Source organism: Protomyctophum bolini, assembly GCF_963924005.1.
Source record: "Protomyctophum bolini genome assembly, chromosome: 7".
Taxonomy (NCBI): Eukaryota; Metazoa; Chordata; class Actinopteri; order Myctophiformes; family Myctophidae; genus Protomyctophum; species Protomyctophum bolini.
Genome location: NC_137868.1, coordinates 3,570,843 through 3,594,380, shown reverse-complemented (window position 1 = coordinate 3,594,380; position 23,538 = coordinate 3,570,843). Strand labels below are relative to the sequence as shown.

Sequence of the window (23,538 nt, the reverse complement as noted above, 5' to 3'; positions counted from 1 at the left end):
TGATCTTTCTTATTTTTTTGTTATTCATGTCCTCACTGTATTGCATTACTGCTTGTTTTTTTAATGTTTATGCCTTGCTTTTCTTTTCTTTTATTCTCCATTTCTCTGTAAAGCACTTTGAGCTGCATTTCATGTTATGAAAGGTGCTATACAAATAAAGTTTTATTATTATTATTATTATTATTATTATTAAGCACCTTGGTAAGGAATGCCTCTTCCAGACTGTGGTCAAATGTACATGATGCCACTTCCAAAATGGTCACTTCTCTACTGTCCTCATCAACAACAAAAATATCTGGTGCGCCCACACACAGGGGGAACTGTTCTTACTAGTAGCAGTCATAATATATTAGCATATGCTCTCTAGCATGATAGCATCACATAGCCAAAAAGGAGTGAACTCTGATCATTGTTAAAGGGACACTTCACCCTTTTTGCAAAATAATATATGTTAATGACGTTTAGAAGCTTTAGAACACTTTCCTGGAGGTCTTTATGTGTGTAATATGTGGTTTTAGATATTTTAGATTGTAGCAGTGAGCCCGGTGTCTCTGATGTCATGGACACTGGGCTCACTTCCTTCCTGGACTACATGTTGTCTCAGTAAGACAGCTCTCCCCCCTATCCACAAGGAGGAGCAGTGCACCAAAGTATTATGGGAATTGTAGTACAGGAAGGTAGTGTGTGACCAGTGTCCATGACATCAGAGACAACAGGCTCACTGCTACAATCTAAAATATCTAAAACCACATAATTTTATTACACACATAAAGACCCCCAGGAACGTGTTCTAAAGCTTCTAAATGTCATTAACATATATTCTTTTGCAAAAAGGGTGTCCCTTTAACCCATTCTGAACGGGAACCCATTTTCGTGTTGGCATCATGTCATGCTTTAGCTATTGAAAAATAGCAGATCTACAAGCTCATAGCGCGCCACCGAGTGGCGCGCTACGAGCTTGTAGGTCTGCTATTTTTGAAAAATCGAACGACTGACATTTTTTTAATCTGATCTCAGGTCAGAAGTGGGTTAATCAGACCAGTGTGTGTCCAGTGGAAACCTCGCATGAATCTGATCTCAGGTCAGAATGGGTTAAGTAAATGTACTTGGTGACTTTACAGTGCGCCCCAGAAGGAGGCGGGCTTCCCTCTTCTAGGCTATAGCGGTCTTAATTAGGCGAGGTTGGGTTTTTAAGTGTGGTTTCATCTGCAAAAGGGGGACCCGGGTTCGAATCCCCCGGGCGTTCACACACACACACACACACACACACACACACACACACACACACACACACACACACACACACACACACACACACACACACACACACACACACACACACACACACACACACACACACACACACACACACACACACACACACACACACACACACACACACAGCAGCACGGGATGCGCGTGCACGTGAGCATGCACGCAGGCCGTGCACGGGATGCTGATGTAGACGACTTACCCAGCATCTCCCTGCCAAATGCTGATCCTGACGCACACACGCACACACGCACGCATACGTACACGCGCACGCACACGCACACACGCGCACGCACACACACACCGTCAGAGGAATCAGGTTGTATTTCACAGTCTACTAAAATGTAACCTATTGTCTTTGAAACCTCCTTATGAAATAAAACCTATCGTCTCTGAAACCTCCTTATGAAATAAAACCTATTGTCTCTGAAACCTCCTTATGAAATAAAACCCATTGTCTCTGAAACCTCCTTATGAAATAAAACCTATCGTCTCTGAAACCTCCTTATGAAATAAAAGCTATTGTCTCTGAAACCTCGTTATGAAATAAAACCTATATTGTCTCTGAAACCTCCTTATGAAATAAAACCTATATTGTCTCTGAAACCTCCTTATGAAATAAAACCTATTGTCTCTGAAACCTCCTTATGAAATAAAACCTATATTGTCTCTGAAACCTCCTTATGAAATAAAACCTATATTGTCTCTGAAACCTCCTTATGAAATAAAACCTATTGTCTCTGAAACTTCGTTATGAAATAAAACCTATTGTCTCTATGGGGTTGAAACCTCAAGAACTGAACACACCGATGGTGGAGGAAACCATGCAAGGCACCAACGTGCACATCGGGAGAAATTAGGGGTTCAGAGTCTTGCTCAAGGACACTTCGACACCAACTGTGGGGGAGCACCACAGAGGGATCGAAACCGGGAACCTAACGGTTCTCCACGCGGCCCTTCTACCGGCCACTCTACCGCTGAGCCACTGCCGATGTCATGTCCTGTAAAAGCCATCTTGTTCGTCAGCCTGATGAAGGCAGTTGTGCCGCAACGCGCATGTGTGCAGCTTTTTGTCTTTAGCCACATTAGCCACTTTATTGAAGGCTTTTTAACTTTTCTACAAGACTTGTTGTTCTCATCCTCTTACCCAGTTATATCAAAGAGCAACTTGTTATATTATATAAACATATACATATACATACATATATATTCTTCAGTTATATCAAAGAGCAACTTGTTATATATTATATATACATATATATACATACATATTCTTCAGTTATATCAAAGAGCACCTTGTTGAAGATTCTTCCGGCTAAACAGACGCGCTCCTTTCCTCCCTTTGTTTTCCTACAAAAGCACGACTGATTTATATATCAAAATAAAAAAAAGGAAATTCTGACCTGAGATCAGATTCTAAAAATGTCTTCTTCGTCCTGACAGTTTTCTGAAAAAGCTATGTTTTCCATGTCGATTTTTCAGAAAATAGCAGACCTATACTACAAGCTCTGAGCATATGAGCTTGTAGATCTGCTATTTTTCAATAGCTAAAGCATAGCATAATGCCAACACCAAAAGGGGTTCCCGCCCCAAAATGGGTTAAACATGAGGGGATTGTACATGTCTGCAGGTCAGCAACAACAACAATATGCTGAATGATGTGACTAATAAAGTATTTACCTGACACTGGACTCATCCAGGCGCTCAGAGCCACCAACACCACCAGCTCCATGTTACCTGTAGAGATAACACAATATACACCTTTACATTAGGGGTGCATCTGGGATGAAGGGGTAGCGTAACCGGAATGGGCCACATCGGTACATGGGAACGGTCTCCAAATAATACTGAATATTTTGTGGGGGGGGGGCACTGGGGCCACGCATTAAAAGTAAATTTATCCACAACATCATTTCTATTGTTCTAAAATATTAGTGCAAAATTGTTTACCCCTCTATCACACGGAACTATGTTTTTTGTGTCCGTATCACTACGCCCAAAAGATAGTTCCATGTGATAGAGGGGTCAAAGTCAAACTAATATTTTAAAAAGGTCAACAATAAAAATTGTTAGTTTGTGGATTAATTTACTTTTACTGCATGGCTCCAGTGCCCCCCCACAAAATGACCGGAACTACTTAATATTGACAAAAACCAGAGCAGAACTCCCACCACGGGCAATCAATTAATACAGTTGCAACCACTATATTAATGGCAAGTATTGCATACAGCTTAAATTAAAAAAAAAAAAAACAGAATTTCAAGGACCCCCAGTTTGACATGCATATTAGTCTACAGTCCTATTTAATGACATTTCTATCCCTCTGAAACTGAAATAAATTAGCCTACTGTTCGATTGTGTTTGCTTTCATTTCTTTCAGAATTTATTTTCGGAATTCTATTGGATTATAGTCTAGGAATCCTATAGGAATCCAGCAGAGGAATCCAGTAGGATTCCAGTACAAGAATCAAATGGGATCCTATTGGATTTCTTATTGGATAATAATCCTATAGAAGTAAATCCTATGAGAAAAAAATCCTATAAGATTTTGGAACAAATCCTTTTGGATAATTTCTTATAGGATAATAATCCCATAGAAAAAGTCCTATTGGATTTCTTTATAGGATTATAATCCTATAAGAAAATATCCAATAGGATTTGTTCCAAATTCTTATAGGATTTTTTAATTGGATTTCCAATAGGATTTTTCGGAATCCTATTGGACTTTTTGACTAGGGATGAAGTGTCTTTGTCAACATATATTGTTTTCTCAATAGAGGATGTATTTCACATTTAATTTATCCATAATGTTAACGGAGAAGCAGAGGGGAGACGGCAGACAGAGAACCTGTCGCTTTTAATGAAGTATGTCGCTGCCTTTACGAGGCTACGAGCGCCGACTTTGAAGAGTGGAATTCTCAATAATAAATAATACATCCCGATCCCGACTGACTTTGTTATTCATATATTTTGAACATGTCACGGCGGGCTTACTGTACATGTTCTACCTACCGCGGAGCTCCGACGGCGTGTTTTACGGCCGTCAACTTGTATATGTTATATGTAAATATGTTTTTTTTGTAAATATGTTATGTTATATGTAAACAAACACAATGAGACGTACACAAACAATTAAACGATCGACGGAATTACAACACTGTTTACAGACAAAGAAAACAACAACATGTAACATACCGTGTGCGCCTTCTGCAGATTATTTTAGGAGAGCTACTTTATCTTCTCTTATATTCTCTATTTAAGGACACTCTTTTTAGTGGGAAGAGCTCCTTGCACCACTGAGACTCAAGCTTGAATCTGACTGAGTTCAGCTCACACAGGTGCAATGAATCAATGGTGCCTCACTCTAATCACAGGGCTCTGCTCCTGCATGCCCTTCTCGGTCATAATGAACAACAATAAAGACCAGGCACCACACAGACACACACAGCATGCAAATACAATATGCACCCAAATAAACATGTGCCATGCCAAGCCATGAGGCCCATAGGGCAGGAGCCTAGATTGTTTCTGTAGCGTGAGGCAGCTTGATGTACATATAATGTTCACATATTATATTATACATTTTCAGAAAGGTAAGCGATAAAATAGAATATTACAAAATACCCATTGCTGGGACAGCTATACACCAGCTAAATGGAGGAGTTGACATCCTGACATTTTCAACTACCTGTAGTGAATTCTCCAGATGAGTAGGCCTATTATTAATAATAGTGTTGCCAAGATGCCGTTTAGATCATTTTCAACAAATAGCATATACATAGCAATACAACAAATATATCTGGGTATTGAAAACCTCAAGGGATAGCCCACTTCCCCTTCTCACACTCATTGGGACACCTTGTAGGCTTGTACTGTGTAAAACTGGAGAAGATTAGACTCTCCTTGAATGGTTCTTCCGGTTTGGGAGGATATGGGTTCCATTCTTTCAATTCGTTCACAGTCTGAATCCGTCTCTGCTTGGGGACGAGTGAGGTCTGCTGTTACAACTGTTGTTGTAAAAGTAGCTTATACTGTGATTGTATGGACTGTATTGTATTGGATTATGGATGTATCATGTGTACCTATGATTGTTGATAGGATGTTGTGTGCTGTTTTGTCTGTTTTTTTGTCTGCCTTTTATTTTTCAACTTTTACTGATGTTGTATATTTAAGGTTTGTTTGTCTTGTTTTCTGTTGTCTTTTTTCTTTGGGGTGAAAATTCAATGTGTTTTTACTCTTTTATGTCATCATTGTGGGGTTTATTTAAGAGAAGCTGTCAATGCCACCATTTATCATTTGTCAAACTCAGTATTTAAATAATGCTTCTGTGAAAAAAAAACAATAAACAAAGAAAACCTCAAGGGATGCAACCGTGCATGACTTGCATGACGTACATACCGTGCGACCACTTTGATTTGAGATTTACAACGCTAGCACTTGAAATGATTACCGCTGAGCCAATAGAGCTTAGAGGAGCAATGGCATTTTTTAGCAGGCGGTTTCGCTGCTCAACCAATGCGACATAAACGTGGGATGTCAATGTCTCAATAGAAGAGCGGAGAGACTTATACTATATTGTATTTAAGTCATATTGTATGCAACACATGCTCATGATTACAATGACTATATCAGCCACCAGAAGCAGAGACATGTGTTTTCAACTATAGTCTAACGTTCATTAGAAGGACAATATCAGCCACCAGAAGCAGAGACGTGTGTTTTCAACTAGTCTAACGTTCATTAGAAGGACAATATCAGTCACCAGAAGCAGAGACATGTGTTTTCAACCAGTCTAACGTTCACTAGAAGGACAATATCAGTCACCAGAAGCAGAGACGTGTGTTTTCAACCAGTCTAACGTTCACTAGAAGGACAATATCAGTCACCAGAAGCAGAGACGTGTGTTTTCAACCAGTCTAACGTTCACTAGAAGGACAATATCAGTCACCAGAAGCAGAGACGTGTGTTTTCAACCAGTCTAACGTTCACTAGAAGGACAATATCAGTCACCAGAAGCAGAGACGTGTGTTTTCAACTAGTCTAACGTTCATTAGAAGGACAATATCAGTCACCAGAAGGAGAGACGTGTGTTTTCAACTAGTCTAACGTTCATTAGAAGGACAACATCAGTCACCAGAAGGAGAGACGTGTGTTTTCAACTAGTCTAACGTTCATTAGAAGGACAATATCAGCCACCAGAAGGAGAGACGTGTGTTTTCAACTATAGTCTAACGTTCATTAGAAGGACAATATCAGCCACCAGAAGCAGAGACGTGTGTTTTCAACTATAGTCTAACGTTCATTAGAAGAACAATATCAGTCACCATAAAGCAGAGACGTGTGTTTTCAACCAGTCTAACGTTCATTAGAAGGACAATATCAGTCACCAGAAGCAGAGACGTGTGTTTTCAACCAGTCTAACGTTCATTAGAAGGACAATATCAGTCACCAGAAGCAGAGACGTGTGTTTTCAACCAGTCTAACGTTCATTAGAAGGACAATATCAGTCACCAGAAGCAGAGACGTGTGTTTTCAACTATAGTCTAACGTTCATTAGAAGGACAATATCAGTCACCAGAAGGAGAGACGTGTGTTTTCAACCAGTCTAACGTTCATTAGAAGGACAATATCAGTCACCAGAAGGAGAGACGTGTGTTTTCAACCAGTCTAACGTTCATTAGAAGGACAATATCAGTCACCAGAAGGAGAGACGTGTGTTTTCAACCAGTCTAACGTTCACTAGAAGGACAATATCAGTCACCAGAAGGAGAGACGTGTGTTTCCAACTATAGTCTAACGTTCATTAGAAGGACAATATCAGCCACCAGAAGCAGAGACGTGTGTTTCCAACCAGTCTAACGTTCATTAGAAGGACAATATCAGTCACCAGAAGCAGAGACGTGTGTTTTCAACTATAGTCTAACGTTCATTAGAAGGACAATATCAGCCACCAGAAGCAGAGACATGTGTTTTCAACTATAGTCTAACGTTCATTAGAAGGACAATATCAGTCACCAGAAGCAGAGACGTGTGTTTTCAACTAGTCTAACGTTCATTAGAAGGACAATATCAGCCACCAGAAGCAGAGACATGTGTTTCCAACCAGTCTAACGTTCATTAGAAGGACAATATCAGCCACCAGAAGCAGAGACGTGTGTTTTCAACTAGTCTAACGTTCATTAGAAGGACAATATCAGTCACCAGAAGCAGAGACGTGTGTTTCCAACCAGTCTAACGTTCATTAGAAGGACAATATCAGTCACCAGAAGCAGAGACGTGTGTTTTCCATCTGTCTAACGTTCATTAGAAGGACAATATCAGTCACCAGAAGCAGAGACCTGTGTTTTCAACCAGTCTAACTAAACCCCATAGGGGGATTTTAGATGGCCTCATATAAGAACTGTGTTTGAAAAATAAACAAATCATCCAGGATGTTTCACTCATACAGTATGGATATGGAGAATCAAATGACTGAGAAACTAATAATGCCTGACGTTGAAATTAAAAAGAAATCTTTTTAAAATAGCTATATGATAAAAATAAGTATAAAGTATATGTAGTGAACATTATATTGACTGTATGATATTTAGAGCAGGTTCATAGCTCTATGATAAGTATAAAGCATTATGTAGTAAACATTATATGGACTGTATGATATTTAGAGCAGGCTCATAGCTCTATGAAGCCTCCTCTCTCTGCTCAATAGGAGGCCAGAGGAGTCTATTTCAGTCTCTAGAAGCTAGGATCCAGTTTGTGGCGCTGTGAGGAGAATGCAGTGTTGAGTTTCACTTGATATTTGTCCGGGCGGGCCGGGGCTGGTTACGTACGTGCTTTTGCACGTCGCTTTGCCAGAAGCGTCCAGTACAGTTATAGTCATGCATGCCAGGATGTATAATATACTGTATTAAAAATAGCCGATCTACAAGCCAACAATGTGGCGGGGAGTCCGACGTGTTGTCATCTTGTATAGATCGGCTATTTCCGCCTGGCGTGCGATGAAGTACAAAACGGTTTTGGGTGACCTGAAGTAGCCAGGACCGGTTGTTGTTGTTGTTGTTTGGTTGGTTGGTTCCCTGCATGTGGTCTGGGCATTCTGGGAGATTCTGTTACCGGTTCTGTGGGGACCGGGGACCCGACCCGGTATCTCGGCTACCTTGGAAATGAGGGCCTGCTCCTCACTCCCAGTTGAAATGAGGGCCCGCTCCTCAACTGTACTCCCAGTTGAAATGAGGGCCCGCTCCTCAACTGTACTCCCAGTTGAAATAAAGGTTGTGTTGATGATGAAAAAAGAAGACATTATATTGCATTATAAATACTGAATATTCTGTTCAGTAAATGCCATGAAAAGGGAATAGACCAAAACTGAATACGTAAATATATGCAAATCCAACAATAACCACATCATAAAAACACTTAACAACACTCCTCCGAAACAGGTTGATGACTACAAGTATTCCCAGCTTAGTACGATGTTCAAACAGGTTGATGACTACAAGTATTCCCAGCTTAGTACGATGTTCAAACAGGTTGATGACTACAAGTATTCCCAGCTTAGTACGATGTTCAAAGTAAAACATATTTAGGACGACCGTCGAGCCCATTCTACTCTATGGCTCCGAGACATGGACACTTTCAAATAAATTAGAGAAACGGTTGGATGGCACTTAAACACCCGCCTTCTAATGAGAGCACAACATCTGTCTTGGAAGAGAAGAGCCACCCATCGACTAATCTAATATACGGTCAACCTTCCCCGTGTTTCTTCACTGGTCCGATCCAGAAGAACACAGTTTTCCGGCCACTGCTACAGAGCTGACAATGAGGTTAGATCTTCCCTTCTTCTCTGCCTCAAAGCATAAAGGGACACATGCATCAGTCTGGGGATGGCAATGAAGGACCGGAAAGTCTGGCGTTGGCATTGTGAATTCCATGATCTCGACCACGGTCGAAGAATGATGTCTCTCTGTCTGTCTCTCTCTCTGTCTCTCTCTGTCTCTCTCTCTGTCTCTCTCTGTGTCTCTCTCTCTCTCTCTCTAATGTGGACACGCCAGAGGGGTTTAATAACAAACCGATAGGCAATATTAGGCTATATGGTCGAATATGACATCATTTAATAGCAACTCAAGTAATAATTAAGTTGCTAAGCACCCCCCCCCGTCCCCGTCCCCCCTCCCACCCGTCCCCCGTCCCCCCTCCCACTCGTCCCACACAAGCGATACTTCTGTCCCTCAAATTAACAGTTTGGACCTGGTCCCCCCCGCCCCCACCCCTCCTCCGGCGGAAGGGCGCTGAATGCTAGCCACACAAACATTGGATCAGCAACAAAAGGCTGCCTGTCAGACAGAATCATAACAAGTACATGGAGTTATTCCAAGTCCAATAATATGGTTTGTTAAACCACGCAGACAGACAGACAGACAGACAGACAGACAGACAGACAGACAGACAGACAGACAGACAGACAGACAGACAGACAGACAGACTGTTGCAGTGTGGAAGAAGGCTGGGAATACGGAGGGGTAATTTGACTGTACAACTCTTTTTGAGTGGTGCAAGCACTCCCTTACGGAGCTAAAGTATGTGTGTGTGGCTGGCTGGCTGGCTGCCTGGGTCTGAGCACTGTGTGTGTGTGTGTGTGTGTGTGTGTGTGTGTGTGTGTGGCTGCCTGGGTCTGAGCACTGTGTGTGTGTGTGTGTGTGTGTGTGTGTGTGGCTGCCTGGGTCTGAGCACTGTGTGTGTGTGTGTGTGTGTGTGTGTGTGTGTGTGTGGCTGCCTGGGTCTGAGCACTGTGTGTGTGTGTGTGTGTGTGTGGCTGGGTGGGTCTGAGCACGAAAACACCACGGCTGTTTTTCACCACCTGTGCGCAACCTAACACACACACACACACACACGTATTAACTGTATATATATATGATGATTTCGGGTGTGCCAGTACAGTACAGTACAGTACAGTACAGTGATCCGACAGTAACTGTCATTTCTCTACCGTTTCGGACGCGGGGTGGCTCACCGGAACCAACCGGCCTGGCACCCTTTTTTTTAAAACTTTTTACTTGCAAATCTTTGAATATACACCAGTAAGACGCGCAAACGCGGGAAGCAAACGCAGCTCGTACATATTTGGGTTACCATATAATGGCGTTAAGCAGCTATACGTCCAAATATGGAGTGTGTTGCATCAATCACAAACAAATCACTCAGCTCCATATATGGGCACAAAGGGGACACACACACACACACACACACACACACACACACACAGACAGACAGACAGACAGACATGATCTGCTAGGTCTCATAGTAAGTGCTCACTGCATTCACAATAAACTTAAATCTTTGCTAATAGCGTACATAACAATGTTGGGGGTCCTTGACATGAAGAGCGGTGATCTATTTTTGTGTTTTCTCCAGAAAACTTTTTTTTTAGTGGTGCAACCACTCAAAAAAGTGTCCCTTGTTCACCTATGTGACATTCATGAGCACATACTGGGGGGTCCGGGGACCCCCAGTGGTCCCTGAGGGGTCCGGGGACCCCCAGTGGTCCCTCAGGGGGTTCCAGGTGGTCCGGGGACCCCCAGTGGTCCCTGAGGGGTCCGGGGACCCCCAGTGGTCCCTCAGGGGGTTCCAGGTGGTCCGGGGACCCCCAGTGGTCCCTGAGGGGGTTCCAGGTGGTCCCCATGCAGCAGAGTTGGTAACCACATGGACCCCTTTTTATATCTTTAACTCTTGAGGTGTAAAATTGAAAACCAAATGGACCCATTTTGGTTTTCATTTTACACTTTTTAACCCATTCTGAACGGGAACCCCTTTCGGTGTTAGCATTATGTTATGCTTTAGCTATTGAAAAATAGCAGATCTACAAGCTCGTAGCGCGCCACCGAGTGGCGCGCTACGAGCTTGTAGGTCTGCTATTTTTGAAAAATCAAAAGAACGACTGACATTTTTTAGAATCTGATCTCAGGTCAGAATGGGTTGATCAGACCTAGTGTGTGTCCCGTGGAAACCTCGTATGAATCTGATCTCAGGTCAGAATGGGTTAAACGTACAGTCTCTCTACGCCATTAGAGAATGTAGAAGAATTGTCATTTTGATCAACGTTTGCCTGTTTTATATCGTAACGCTATACGATATATACTGTATATCTAATTTAACAAGGCTTAAGTTGGTCACGTGCCAAAAGCGGTGGACAGAAACTGTGGACATTATGCTGTTGCCCCAACACGGGCAGAAACAAGGCCTTTTAACCAGGCTACTTACACACACTACAACTCGCTTACAATTCGCAAACCTGGCAACACTGCTCTGCGTTCTCATAGGCCCACCAGCCCCGCCCCCACACTCCTTTTCAGTCTCACAATCAGCCATCTTGCTTTTTAGGGCCCTCGCAGGATAACAGAAAGAAGGAAGGGGAGAAATTAGTGCTTATCCCTTCTAAATCCCTGTATTTACAAAAGAAAACACTCAGCGAATCCCTTAGTTAAATCAACATTGTTCATTGTCACTACTTGGATTGTGCCGAAAAATTTACGTTACACGTATAGCTTTTGCTATTTTCGCCTGCCAGCCCACCGCCGACTACACACGCCTGCACACACACACACACACACACACACACACACACACACACACACACACACGCCAACTACGTTCACTTAATGGGGCCAGTCCTTCACAGTGACACACGCGTTAGATGAACCACGCGACCGGGATGGTTTCTACCCCTCAATGTCGTGCATTTGCTGCGCCCTTCTAATGCTGCGCCACGCCTACTCTATACTGCTCCATGCGACTCGAACAGCGTCAGCAGCAGCAGCTCCGAGCCTCCGTCAGAAAGGCTGCCCACAGCACTGCACAGCCCCACACCCAAATGAATCGAATGAATGAATAAGGCGCTTATATCGCTTTTGCTCAGTGGATGGGACATTTACATTAAAAGCAATCGGATGGACGCGTGGATAACGGCATGGCTGTGTGCAATCGGAGGGACAGCTTCCATAATCCATATAGCTTCCATGCTAGCTGCTTCAGACACAGGGGAGGGGAGGGAGAAATAGTGCGAAATAGCGCTTATGCAACAATTACCCTAAAACACAAACACCTCAACTCGATGTCATTGTGAATAAGAATTTCGAGCGAAATAATAATTTTTGGAAGGACACTTTCACCCAGTATCAAGCTAAATGTGGAAGCCGTGTGTGTCACACCAAAACGGGTGACCTATAGATTCCTGTAACCAGCCTCTCGCACTGCCTGCGAGTTGGCTCCGTCTAAGGCTCCGTCTTATGAGCAAATTTAGAACTTCCGGTCTGAGAGCTAGCAGATTTAAGACATCCGGTTGCTTTCAGAATAAAATAAGGTTATTTAATTCGTTAATTAAATAATTTTTACATTACATTATTAGTATTATTATTACATTACAGTTATTGTAAAGACACACATTCTGTTTCTGTGTAAAAATAAGTAATTAAATAACATAAAAAAGTTATCTAAATGGATAAATGCTATTCACTGGAGTGCATGGATAATATAAAGTGGACACTGGACAAAAGACGGCTCCGCCAGGCAACTATCTGGACATACCCACGCGTTTGGGAAGATGTCCTCTACCACCCCACAGTCTCCGCTAAGCGGGAGAGGTGTAAAATTCACAGCAGCAGAGCTTCTACTGGGGTCAATGCAAAAAAATGTACCGTTTCCGGACCCAGAATGGACACTGGACAAAGAGGCCTCCGCGAGGCAACTATCTGGACATACCCACGCGTCCGGGGAGATGTCCTCTACCACCCCACAGTCTCCACTAAGCGGGAGAGGTGTAAAATTCAGAGCAGCAGACCTTCTATTGGGGTCAACACTCAAAAAAGTGCCGTTTCCAGACCCAGAATGGACACTGGACAAAGAGGCCTCCGCGAGGCAACTATCTGGACATACCCACGCGTCCGGGGAGATGTCCTCTACCACCCCACAGTCTCCGCTAAGCGAGAGAGGTGTAAAATTCAGAGCAGCAGAGCTTCTACTGGGGTCAATGCAAAAGAAATTACCGTTTCCGGACCCAGACTGGACACTGGACAAAAGACGGCTCCGCGAGGCAACTATCTGGACATACCCACGCGTCCGGGGAGATGTCCTCTACCACCCCACAGTCTCCGCTAAGCGGGAGAGGTGTAAAATTCAGAGCAGCAGACCTTCTATTGGGGTCAACACTCAAAAAAGTGCCGTTTCCAGACCCAGAATGGACACTGGACAAAGAGGCCTCCGCGAGGCAACTATCTGGACATACCCACGCGTCCGGGGAGATGTCCTCTACCACCCCACAGTCTCCGCTAAGCGAGTAAATGGGTGCTTATATTTCTATGTGAAATGTGGTGATGCTGGCATCACAATAGATGCCAGCATCACGCTGCCTCCGTCTAATAAGCACATTTACAACTTCCTGTTTGGAAACCGAAACAGATGCTTCTGACATTTGCCTGTGCGTGCTTAATCGTTGTACTTCTGAACACATTTCCCAAATCTCAGTGATTTATCCACACATCGCTGTGTGTGTGTGTGTGTGTGTGTGTGTGTGTGTGTGTGTGTGTGTGTGTGTGTGTGTGTGTGTCGCGTCGCCCTCCAGCTGCAATTGCGAGTGTGCGCTGTGTGCAGGGCACACTACTGAGTTTAAAACCACAGCTGAAACATGAATTGGAGTCAATTCCCGCAATTTCCTTCTTCCCATATTGCGCTGCAACGACACTAGGATTTCGCCCCCCGAAGGGGGGCGAAATTCTAGTATCATAATATATATAATATATATATATATAATATATATCAATAGAGCATGCTGTACCGGTGGACGGAATCTTATCCGACAGCGACATCATTCTAGACAAGTTTTGGGCCTGAAAAAAGAGGTAAATGTCATCAAACGGTGGCCTGTCTGTGGCCCAACAAATAGTGGACCTTGACGATGGAAAACCCATGATCTAAATCTAAGAGAAGCAATTCAAGTCAGGCGTTGTTTGTTTGTTTGCTTCATTTGCTTTACCTCCTTCATGAATTTGATGTCAGCTGGGACCACAAGAGTCCCCAGAATCTATGGACGTCTGAGACTGAGAGTAGACGCAAACGTATAACCAAAATGGACCCTGGAATACTCAATTGGTTCCATGTGTTTTACACTCTCAGAGTTACAGACCTGTAAGGGTCCATTTGGTTCCATGTGTTTTACACTCTCAGAGTTACAGACCTGTAAGGGTCCATTTGGTTCCATCATGTGTGTTACACTCTCAGAGTCACAGACCCGTAAGGGTCCATTTGGTTCCATGTGTTACACTCTCAGAGTCACAGACCTGTAAGGGTCCATTTGGTTCCATGTGTTAGACTCTCAGAGTCACAGACCTGTAAGGGTCCATTTTGGTTCCATGTGTTTTACACTCTCAGAGTCACAGACCTGTAAGGGTCCATTTGGTTCCATGTGTTTTACACTCTCAGAGTTACAGACCTGTAAGGGTCCATTTGGTTCCATCATGTGTTTTACACTCTCAGAGTCACAGACCTGTAAGGGTCCATTTGGTTCCATGTGTTTTACACTCTCAGAGTTACAGACCTGTAAGGGTCCATTTGGTTCCATCATGTGTGTTACACTCTCAGAGTCACAGACCCGTAAGGGTCCATTTGGTTCCATGTGTTACACTCTCAGAGTCACAGACCTGTAAGGGTCCATTTGGTTCCATGTGTTAGACTCTCAGAGTCACAGACCTGTAAGGGTCCATTTTGGTTCCATGTGTTACACTCTCAGAGTTACAGACCTGTAAGGGTCCATTTGGTTCCATGTGTTAGACTCTCAGAGTCACAGACCTGTAAGGGTCCATTTTGGTTCCATGTGTTTTACACTCTCAGAGTCACAGACCTGTAAGGGTCCATTTGGTTCCATGTGTTTTACACTCTCAGAGTTACAGACCTGTAAGGGTCCATTTGGTTCCATCATGTGTTTTACACTCTCAGAGTCACAGACCTGTAAGGGTCCATTTGGTTCCATGTGTTTTACACTCTCAGAGTTACAGACCTGTAAGGGTCCATTTGGTTCCATGTGTTTTACACTCTCAGAGTCACAGACCTGTAAGGGTCCATTTGGTTCCATGTGTTTTACACTCTCAGAGTTACAGACCTGTAAGGGTCCATATGGACCACTGGGGACCCCCAAAAATAACCATGTTTACTGCATGGGTATCACCCAAAATAATCACATTTACTGCATGGGTGTATCACCCAAAATGACCACATTTACTGCATGGGTATCACCCAAAATAACCACGTTTACTGCATGAATATCACCCAAAATAATCACGTTTACTGCATGAATATCACCCAAAATAATCACATTTACTGCATGAATACCACCCAAAATAATCACATTTACTGCATGGGTATCACCCAAAATAACCACGTTTACTTAGAGGGGACCTGGAGGGACTTCCCAGGGGGGGTGTGACTTGGCCCCGGCCCGTGACTCCAGGGGCCCGCCACGTCAGATGACCACGGTCACACAGCGTTACAGTCGGTCACCACCAGGGGCCCCTGGAGGCCCTGTCAGATGACCACGGTCACACAGCGTTACAGTCGGTCACCACGGAGACCTTTACGTGCTCACACTTGGCAAGCCAGTATACGCAGAGTATGTACACAGTTGTTCTGTAACTATATGTATACAGATATAGATATATATGCAGATATATATATATATAGCCTATAGTATGATATCACTCATAAAGTATAGATAGTATATACACTGTATGTTGTTTTGTTTACCGTTGTGTCGAGTGAGAAAACAATCACACCCGAGACACACGAAAGACACACCTGTGTGTCCTGTGTGTCTCAATGCATTTCCAATGGGAGTCACACACACACACACACACACACACACAACACACGTCACACACACACACGCACACAACTTTGTTGTTTTGTGTGTTGTGTGTGTGTGTGTGTGTGTGTGGGGGGGGGGGGGGGGGAGGCAGGCATGCAACAATGTTGTGTCATGAAACCATGTGACTCCCATTGGAAATGCATTGAAGCGGCCATGACACACAGAATTAAGACGCAGGTCACAATTTGTGTTGCGTGCGTGTCTTAGGTGTGAGTGGGTCCCCCCCCCCCCATGGGGTCCCGACCCATAGGCTGAGAGAACCGCACGGTCGGCACAAGAACAAAACAAAAAGACCACTCAAGACTCAAATGGAATTCTTTCACTGAAGGGGGGCGGGGCACTGTGCTATATAGGGTGAAATGAATAGTTTAACATCACTCACAACCACATGATCAGAGCAGCATGGTAAATATAGATATGCTAGTTGGTTTATGGGGGAACCGTAAAGGATCACATGTAACTTAAACAAACTGAAAGGCACACACACGTACGTGTAGCAAAGTTTTGCAGATTTAAATGAGAGGATAGTTAAAAAAAACATATCATGTTGAATGATATCATTCATGTGTGTGAAGAATGCGTTTTGGCGTTTAACACGTTTTAAATGAAACGTATTAATCCATCAGTTTAACTATATCATATCAGTGAGCAATTTAATTACATGATAATTAAATATTCCATTCAAAACAAAAATCAAGCATTAATTGGATCAAGACCGGATCGATGTATGGTTTCTGACAACTCGAGTATGCTTTCAAACAACAGTGTTGGACACTTTCTGCAAAAAGAGTTCGCCGTTGCGTGTTTAACGCCCTTTACACACCGTCACAATATAAAATGCTTACCCATCGAAGCCACCGATGTTACCCGACCGTACGGACGCTTTATGTTCACAAATGTTCGATATGGTGCTTAATAAAAGGGTTTAAATCTGGTCTGTGCCTGGAGTTATATGTGTGTAGTGGCGCTGTTCCAGCAGGTGACACAGGGTATTACACCCGACCGCAACGAGGAAACACACCAGAGTTGCCGGCACGGAGGGGGGTTTAAACTCTTATTTATTCAAGAACACGGAATATTACTGCACATAAACGACCCGTGAGGTCGCGGCACATCCGCGGCTTCAGGGAAAGTACTTTACATCGTGCATTTGTTACTTTTATAAAGGCGTGCGGGCGTTAAACACGCACCTCCAGACACTTATGTGGGGAGAATGGCCGAGACACAGCCAAAGTCATAGAATATGCAGCATTTTAGAAGTAGTGGAAGTAGCCTATAGGCGAGATAAAAACAAATAAAACTATGACAGTCAATTGATCCAAAGCCTAAACAAACACAATCAAAGCGCATATCCACTTACCGCTTTGATGCAGATCGAGTTGCAGAAAAGAAACTGTTTGAATCTTCTCTCCGTCTCTCTCTCAGTGTGTGTGTGTGTGTGTGTGTGTGTGTGTGTGTGTGTGTGTGTGTGTGTGTGTGTGTTCACTGATGGCAGGTCGAGTCGAGCGAACAAATCCACACTTAAAAAAAAAAAACTTTTCCCCCTCACCGAAAAGTCGGTGTTTAACAGTTAATTTATTACAGTTGCGTCTCCCGGCTTAACAGAATAAGCTTTTAAAAACGTGACGTTAAAGAGCTCGGCTAAAACAAAAGGTTAGAAAACAGATCTTAGAGACGTTAAAGTGTCGCTGGGTGGACCAGAGATGTTTGTGTCCATGAAGTCTACTCTAAATGTCTCTCGATCTAAAGCAGCTGGGATTTAAATTCCAGCTCCCTTGCAGAATGGAGGGGGGGCGGGGGGCGGGGCGGGCTGCTTCAAACAACATAAACAACATGCCAGCCCGAGAATAGCCGATCTACAAGCCCACAGGCTTGTAGATCGGCTATTCTTGCACGACCAAAGCATAAACGCAACCTTCTAGAGGCGATGATGGTGGAGGAGGTTGGAAGGCAGCCAGCCTGATCCTCAGATTAGCGACATCATTGCAAAGTACCAAAAGTAAGCGATAGGCTACAAGTGGGTGAAGGATCCGACTTCTACTTGTATTGATTCATTTTGTCCACCTGAGGGCGACAAAGACAATAAAGTGCTGTGTAAAATGTATAGAAATAATATAATCAGTTTTTGTTCTTATAGTTGATTATAGTGTTTTTTATAATGTATAGAAATACTATCATCATTAATATTGTTCTTATATTTTCAAAAATAAGAATAAGAATAATAATAAGAGATTTTAGTCGACTAAATCTACAGCTGATTTACTCGTAGCTTGAAGATCTGCTAGTCAAAAAATATATTTTGGCTGCCATAATTATAATTTTCGTTTTCTACATTATTTGTTTACTATGTACGTTTAATCGTTATAATGACCAGGCTCCAAGTTCAATAATATGACGCCATCATTTCCGGCACGTCAACATATAGGGCGTAGAGTAGACTAAGCCCCTCACGGCACTGTCTAGTGAGCTAATCTAGTGAGCTAATTTAAGACTTGCGGTGGACGATCTCTTCAAAATAAGAGTATCCTCTAGAGCATTGAAAAAAAGTTTAATTTGCACATTAGGACTACAAATTAAGCATTTAAATGATGCTATAAGACACACATTATGTTTCTGTGTAAAAACAAGTCATTAAATAATAATAATAATAATAATAATAAAGTTATCTAAATGGATAAATGCTATTCACTGGAGTGCATGGACTTTATAAAGTGGACACTGGACAAAAGACAGCTCCGCGAGGCAACTATCTGGACATACCCACGCGTCCGGGGAGATGTCCTCTACCACACCCCACTCTCCGCTAAGCGGGAGAGGTGTAAAATTCACAGCAGCAGAGCTTCTACTGGGGTCAATGCAAAAAAATGTACCGTTTCCGGACCCAGACTGGACACTGGACAAAGAGGCCTCCGCGAGGCAACTATCTGGACATACCCACGCGTCCGGGGAGATGTCCTCTACCACCCCACAGTCTCCGCTAAGCGGGAGAGGTGTAAAATTCAGAGCAGCAGACCTTCTATTGGGGTCAACACTCAAAAAAGTGCCGTTTCCAGACCCAGAATGGACACTGGACAAAGAGGCCTCCGCGAGGCAACTATCTGGACATACCCACGCGTCCGGGGAGATGTCCTCTACCACCCCACAGTCTCCGCTAAGCGGGAGAGGTGTAAAATTCACAGCAGCAGAGCTTCTACTGCAGTATAGATTGTAGAGTTGCATTTAGCCAACAATTATTTTCATTATTTGCAAACCTGCATATACTATTGCAAAATCCTGTCTCTGTGCCTCTGATTTGTGGCACACTTGCTGAGCTTTGATTTTGTAAGAACATCTTTGAATGTGGGGATGGCCGGTGTTGATAAGAGCCCCTAAGATGTTTAGGCAATTTTAGTTTTTTGTTCCAATTTTCTATAGGTGGTGCTGGGTTTACGCACTCTACCTGTGTTGTTCTGTATGCTGCTTTGTCACAGAAATCTATGGCTGACTGGTTGTAAAATAAGCGCATGTGCTGTACACATTCGTCAAGTCTGTGTTTCTCATTTCGTAAAAGCAACACTTTTGTGTTTTTGAATGTGGCCTCAGAAATAGCTGTGCTTTTCTTACACAGGTTTATTTGTGCAGCATAGGCTCCAGAGAATCTCTGCAAATCACCTGAGAGGAGATCTGACCATATTGGAATAGTTGAGAGCATCTTGAACAGCTTGTTTAAAATCAGTTCCCCATGGTAGGTATTTTCACCTGTGTCATTTGTGGTTTTCATTGCTTTAATGGCTTCAGTCCTTACTGTTTCAAAATGTTTTTTGAAGGGAGATGTACTTTCACTGACATCCTCAAAATCACCAAAGAAGTCATGATCAATCACAGTGTCATATGGACTGTCTTGTCGATCATGCTTTGTATCAACATTTTCTTTCTGTGGCGCTAGTTTCTGTGTCTCAGACATGATGGTGTCAAGACTGGCTTGCACCACGCTAGAGTTCCTTTTACTACCAAGTACAATACAAGCAGCTTGTACTATTGTACTTGTTTGTTGTAGTGTTTTGGCATTAACTAAAGTGCTGAAGATGTACATAGCCAAATTATACCTCTTATCTCTGTGTATGTATTGTTGTTTGCAAATGTGACTTGCCTGTTTCATCAAATGACTTTTACATGCCCTTATGGTACAGAAATCTAAATCTTTGTTATCTGCCTTTCCTACCACTATTCTCCAGCAGCGTAACAAGTACATACTCATGCTATCTTGATTGAAGATACGCATACTGGCTTTTAAAAGCACTATGGACCTGACACTATTAATCTGAATCGGTGTTGTGTTTGTACCAAATATCTCCTTCTCTTTGCATCTCAATTGTGTGAGTAGTTCCTCTATAGCCGATTGAGTATGTTCTTCAGAGATCATGAATGCAACAGGAGTTGATGAATTAAATGAACTTACTATAATTTCATAATACAAAATCCTTTTCTCTGTTAGTTTAGTCTTAATGATCCCCCCTGTGGCATCCCATGATGCGACACATTGTGTAGTCGCATTGTGCCACAGTTTCACTCCTGCTTCACTAAAACATATAACCTTAAGGGGACTAACTTTAATAACTTGAATGAATCCTTTTACAACAACACTGTCTGTGTCTTTATCCTCCCATTCTTTTTTCAGGGTCCATCAAAGCTTTGATCTCACTGTTATCCTTCCATCCTTGTTTCCGCTGTTCATATTTGACCTGCCTGTACAAAGAAGTGCACAACAACTGGCTTTATAGGCACATGAACACTGCTGGTTTGATTTAAATGTGATTCATCTACACTAGTGCTGTCTTCCTGCACATGAACACTGCTATTCTTTTCAGTATATAAAATCGGTAAACGGTAAAATTTTTTGCATTGACCCCAGTAGAAGCTCTGCTGCTGTGAATTTTACACCTCTCCCGCTTAGCGGAGACTGTGGGGTGGTAGAGGACATCTCCCCGGACGCGTGGGTATGTCCAGATAGTTGCCTCGCGGAGGCCTCTTTGTCCAGTGTCCATTCTGGGTCTGGAAACGGCACTTTTTTTAGTGTTGACCCCAATAGAAGCTCTGCTGCTGTGAATTTTACACCTCTCCCGCTTAGCGGAGACTGTGGGGTGGTAGAGGACATCTCCCCGGACGCGTGGGTATGTCCAGATAGTTGCCTCGCGGAGGCCTCTTTGTCCAGTGTCCATTCTGGGTCTGGAAACGGCACTTTTTTGAGTGTTGACCCCAATAGAAGGTCTGCTGCTCTGAATTTTACACCTCTCCCGCTTAGCGGAGACTGTGGGGTGGTAGAGGACATCTCCCCGGACGCGTGGGTATGTCCAGATAGTTGCCTCGCGGAGGCCTCTTTGTCCAGTGTCCATTCTGGGTCCGGAAACGGTACATTTTTTTGCATTGACCCCAGTAGAAGCTCTGCTGCTGTGAATTTTACACCTCTCCCGCTTAGCGGAGACTGTGGGGTGGTAGAGGACATCTTCCCGAATGCGTGGGTATGTCCAGATAGTTGCCTCGCGGAGCCGTCTTTTGTCCAGTGTCCACTTTATAAAGTCCATGCACTCCAGTGAATAGCATTTATCCATTTAGATAACTTTTTTATGTTATTTAATTACTTATTTTTACACAGAAACATAATGTGTGTCTTTACAATAACTGTAATGTAATAATAATACTAATAATGTAATGTAATAATTATTTAAATAACGAATTAAATATCCTTATTTTATTCTGAAGGCAACCGGATGTCTTAAATTAGCTAGCTCTCAGACAGGAAGTTCTAAATTAGCTCATAAGACGGAGCCGCGCCTCACAGCACAGTCATGGCGCTTCCGTCTGTCAGTTGCACTCCAGTGTTGAGAGAAGCAGTCGTTTGTTACAGAGCGTGTCACAATTCAACGTTTGTTTTATTATTTCGGTGTCATTTCTTTGAGTTATTTGTAAACATTTGAGTTCCTTGTTACAATTAATTATACGGTTTATTGATCGTTTTGTTTATTGTGCTTCTTTTCAGTCCTGTTATGATGGTTTTGTATGGTTCCTTTCCTCATGTTCTTTGAGCTATGCAGGGCAGCCAGTGAGGTAAATCATTTGTTTGTTTTGAGTATTTGTTTTATTACGCTATGATTTATTTCGTTATGTGCTTGTTTTGTTACTCATGCTAATTATGAGGTATTCTTTGTGTTTTCGTCATTCTGACGTAGGTTTTTGGGCCATTCATAATTATACAGTAGGCATAAATAAAGCCTCCAGCATCAAGAAACAAACTGCCTCGTTCCATCGTTCTTCACCATCAAAGGGTGTGACATATTATATATATATATATATATATATATATATATATATATATATATATATATATATATATTATATATTCCATCATTCTTCACCATCAAAGGGTGTGACATACATTCTTTCACTGCAAACGTTTTTAACTCATATATTTTCTTCTGGGGGGTCCCTGGAACAACATATTTTCAGATGGGGGTCCTTGACGTGAAAAGGTTTGAGAACCACTCATAGAAACATAATGTTTTTCAGAAAACCGTTGGACTTTGAAGACATTTGTAGAATCTGGTCTCAGGTCTGGGCCTGGAACACACCTGTGTTGAAGACATTTGTAGAATCTGGTCTCAGGTCAGGGCCTGGAACACACCTGTGTTGAAGACATTTGTAGAATCTGGTCTCAGGTCAGGGCCTGGAACACACCTGTGTTGAAGACATTTGTAGAATCTGGTCTCAGGTCAGGGCCTGGAACACACCTGTGTTGAAGACATTTGTAGAATCTGGTCTCAGGTCTGGGCCTGGAACACACCTGTGTCACCTTATAGCTTAACCATTATTTTAGCTATTGAGAAATAGCAGATCTACAAGCTCGTAGCGTGGCACTCGGTCACAAGCCTGTAGATCTGCTATTTCTCAATTGCTAAAGTTTAAAATAAAAAATAACAATAACTAAAATTAGGAAAATATTTGATTAACTGAAATAGAAAAACTAATATACTCTACAGTTGATTTAGTCGACTAAAATGTATTTTGGCGGACCTTGATGGCGTCATATACTGATTTTACCCTTGGTTGGATGCTGAAAATATACAAGCTCACAATGCCTTGTGAGCTTGTAGATCATCTATTTTCAGCATGCAACCAAGCATAAAACAACTGACTGACTGACTGACTGGCTGAAATAGGCCCCTAGTTTCTTGAACTATAATGGCCTAAATCACACCTGTGTGATGAGAGGGGTGCTCTTATCACTGCACATCGTCATGAAAGTAAAATAGACACTAACCCTATTTGCTCAGACACTATATGACGTACAATTATCCGTTCTTTGTCAATGGGAATATGTTGCT

General features: G+C 42.8%; 1 protein-coding gene and 1 long non-coding RNA gene across 2 annotated transcripts in view; both read right to left on the bottom strand.

Annotated features, from left to right (window-relative positions):
* Positions 1-23,538, bottom strand: part of LOC308317964 (NACHT, LRR and PYD domains-containing protein 3-like) — a gene marked incomplete at its 3' end in the record, with an annotated part of 80,980 nt that overhangs the window by 38,935 nt on the left and 18,507 nt on the right. The window lies entirely within an intron of this gene.
* LOC308318841 lies at positions 1,475-17,900 on the bottom strand. Its single transcript, XR_013964378.1, has 3 exons — positions 17,541-17,900; positions 2,953-3,009; positions 1,475-1,501 (listed from the first exon to the last, which is right to left on the bottom strand). It is a non-coding gene; the product is annotated as an uncharacterized lncRNA (long non-coding RNA).